This window comes from Acomys russatus, chromosome 20, assembly GCF_903995435.1.
Source record: "Acomys russatus chromosome 20, mAcoRus1.1, whole genome shotgun sequence".
In the NCBI taxonomy this organism is placed as follows: domain Eukaryota; kingdom Metazoa; phylum Chordata; class Mammalia; order Rodentia; family Muridae; genus Acomys; species Acomys russatus.
This window is the reverse complement of record NC_067156.1, coordinates 3,971,749-3,974,676: the sequence shown is the minus strand read 5'-3', so window position 1 is coordinate 3,974,676 and position 2,928 is coordinate 3,971,749. Positions and strand designations below refer to the sequence as shown.

The following is a 2,928-nucleotide window of genomic DNA, read 5'->3' as shown; positions in this document are numbered from 1 at the left end:
GCATTACGGATATATACTGAATTGACATCTTCTAGAGAGGAACATCCTGAACTCTGGGGTTTGCTTTAAACTATAAAAGACAAGTTACTAAGGAAGTTAAATAAGAATGACAATGCATTGATAATCGTTGCGTATACAGCTCTACTCTGAAAGCTCTCCTAACAGAAATGCTCACGTTTAAACGTCCAATGAATGTTTTTAGCAGTACCAGCTGGGAAAGCCTCCTCTTAGTGCCGTCACTCCTTAGTGTGGTTAAATACGACTTTATATCCTTATAGCTCTTTGGTTTCTTTGGAAAATTGTACGTTTGTATCCCTTCCTTAAAGTTCTCTGAGACTTTCAAAATGATGTGCCTATGTATGTGCGAGGAAGTTTACAATGGTGTAAGCAAAATACTCATAATGGTGCTGCTGGTTAGGCAGATGCTTTGTTTAACTTCTTTTCTTAAAATACATGTTCAGCTCTTGCTGCGGCAACGCGAGTGGGAGCACCTAGAGCCCGAGTTCGGAGCGAGACTGCATGGGTCGCAGGAAAATGGCAGACAAGCGGGACATGGGGGAAAACCGCCAGCTTTGATAAGGCCAAGCTGAAGAAAACCGAGACGCAGGAGAAGAACACCCTGCCGACCTAAGAGACCATTGAACAAGAAAAGAGGAGTGAAACTTCCTAAAAGCCTAGGAGGACTTCCCACCCCACCCCACACTGTCATCTCCAAGACCCCCTGGTGATGAGGAGGAAGAGCCCCCTCCAAGATGGACGGGAGCCATAAGCTGCACTGTGAACCCGGGCACTCGGCGCCGATGCCACTGGCCCGCAGGTCTCTGAATAGGGACCCCCCCTGCTATAATCGGACTGCCAAATTTCACTGGGATATTATAGGAAATTGTTTGTATGACTGATGAAAATAAAACACACCTTGTGGGGAAAAAAAAACAAAAAAACAAAAAAAAAATTTTTCAAGTGATTACAATGAATGTTTTATTTTGTAATGGAAAATTATTCTAAATGCTATTTTTAAAGCACTTCTCTGTTTTTATATTGAAGAAGTAAAGGAAGTAATAAGTCTCATGCTGAAAGGGAGATGAGCCGTAACTAGAAGGCTTTGGGGGGCAATCTCCTCAAAGCAGGGCTCGCGGACGGTGACGTCTGCCTAGGACTGGGGCCGGAGTTCGGTCAGTGGGCTGCTTGCCTAACATGCGTGAGACCCCGGGTTTCACTCCCAGGACCACAAACGTGGGTGTGGTGGGGGCCATGCCTGTAATGCAGCACTTAGGAGGGGGAGACAGGAGCATCAGAAGTTCAAACTCTTCCTCAACTATGTTACAAATTCAAGGGCAACTTGGGCAACATGGATCATTTTTATGAAAAAAAAAAAAAGCCATCTGGATAAAAAAATCTCAATTCGAAAAGGGAGTTGGGGGGTGGGGGGGAAGCACTGGAGAAGACAGAAGCCTGAGCTCAAATGCCAGGAGCCTAGCAGCACCTCACACAACGGCTCAGAGGGAGGCTGGCTCATTCCCCTTCTGTTAGTGTGAATAGCCCGGGCAGTTTGTATTAGGATGATGTAAGGAGGCATGGATGAGTCTAACAAATTTATGAGGTAGGCAGCCAACTACAGTGTGTATTATGGAAGAGATGTACATGGTACCTGAAGAGCTTGGAACAAAGGCTTGATTCAGGCCCGAGAGATCCTGGGAAACTCCTTTGAGGAACTTTTGCTCTTTGGGTATAAACAGGAATCGGGCCAAGAATATAGCAGGAAAATGTCAATAAAAATACCATAGAACTCAAAAAGCTCAATGCTGAAAGAAACGTGATCTGAGGGGCTAAGCAAAGTCAGTATGTCTACAGCAGAAAGTAAATCATAAAGAAAGCAAAGATGAGACTGAAGGGTGAGGCTGTGTAGAACATGCAGGCTCGTCCAAGCCATGACAAGAAAAATCAGCACGCTTTTGTTTCTAAGCATTCTGGGGAGTCATGAATAGCTTTCTAATGAGAGAGTCCTGATGGGGAGTAGCACTTGTGGGAAGACGCTTTGGGCTGAGGTCATGGTGGAGGAGGTGAGGAGAAAGGGCTATATCAGATAGCTTCTCCTTTAATTTCCAAAGAGGAAGAAGAATTGTCAAAGAAGAATAACAAGTAGCCAGAGAATTTAGAAAGAAGATAAGAGGCAAGCATTAAGGAAGGGAGGATGCCCTGGAAGGAAGGAAGAAAGGAAGGAAGGAAGGAAGGAAGGAAGGGAGGGAGGGAGGGAGGAAAGACTGAGGGAGAAGGAAGGAGGGAGGGAGGAAAGGAAGGAGGGAAGAAGGAAGGGAGGGAGGGAGGGAGGAAAGACTGAGGGAGGGAGGGAGGGATGGAGGAGGGAGGAAGGGAGGAGTCAAACAGGTTAGATGCTAATGAATAGTATCCAATAAATTAAGTGAAATCCTAGTTGCTGGTAGTTTAGTGGGAGAGTTGGTTAGGGAGGGGTAAGAAGCCTGGGGATGAGGTAAAAACTGAGATAAGCTGTCTTCTGTAGCTCCTGGCAAGAACCTGAGAAAATTCCTCTCTGGTCCCTCCTTTTGGTCTCAATGAGAGAGGAAGGGATGACTGCGCTGTCTGGAGTTTACAAGGTCGCGTGGGAGTATGTGGGTTCTCTACGTAGACAGAGAGGATGGAAGATGGGAGAAGACTTAAATAAGGATGGCATGGAGCCAAGGACAAGCCAACTTGACAACTAAAGAGGAGGCAAGAAGGCACAGTGACTGAGGTCAGGTAACATCCAAGTTCCTGACATGGAGATAAGAGCAGTGTTCACCTTCACCTTAGTAGACGAGTTTTGTCACCACCATTGCTGTGGCCGAAGGAGCAGAATGGTGACAACAGAACTAGTGAAAGTGCTTCTAGGTAAGGGTAAGGACCTGCCTGCCTTGGTGGCTGTCATCCTAA

General features: G+C 46.1%; 1 pseudogene; it reads left to right on the top strand.

Annotated features, from left to right (window-relative positions):
* The first annotated feature begins 534 nt into the window (after positions 1–534).
* On the top strand, positions 535–670 carry LOC127204654 (thymosin beta-10-like; annotated as a pseudogene).
* The last annotated feature ends 2,258 nt before the right edge of the window (positions 671–2,928 follow it).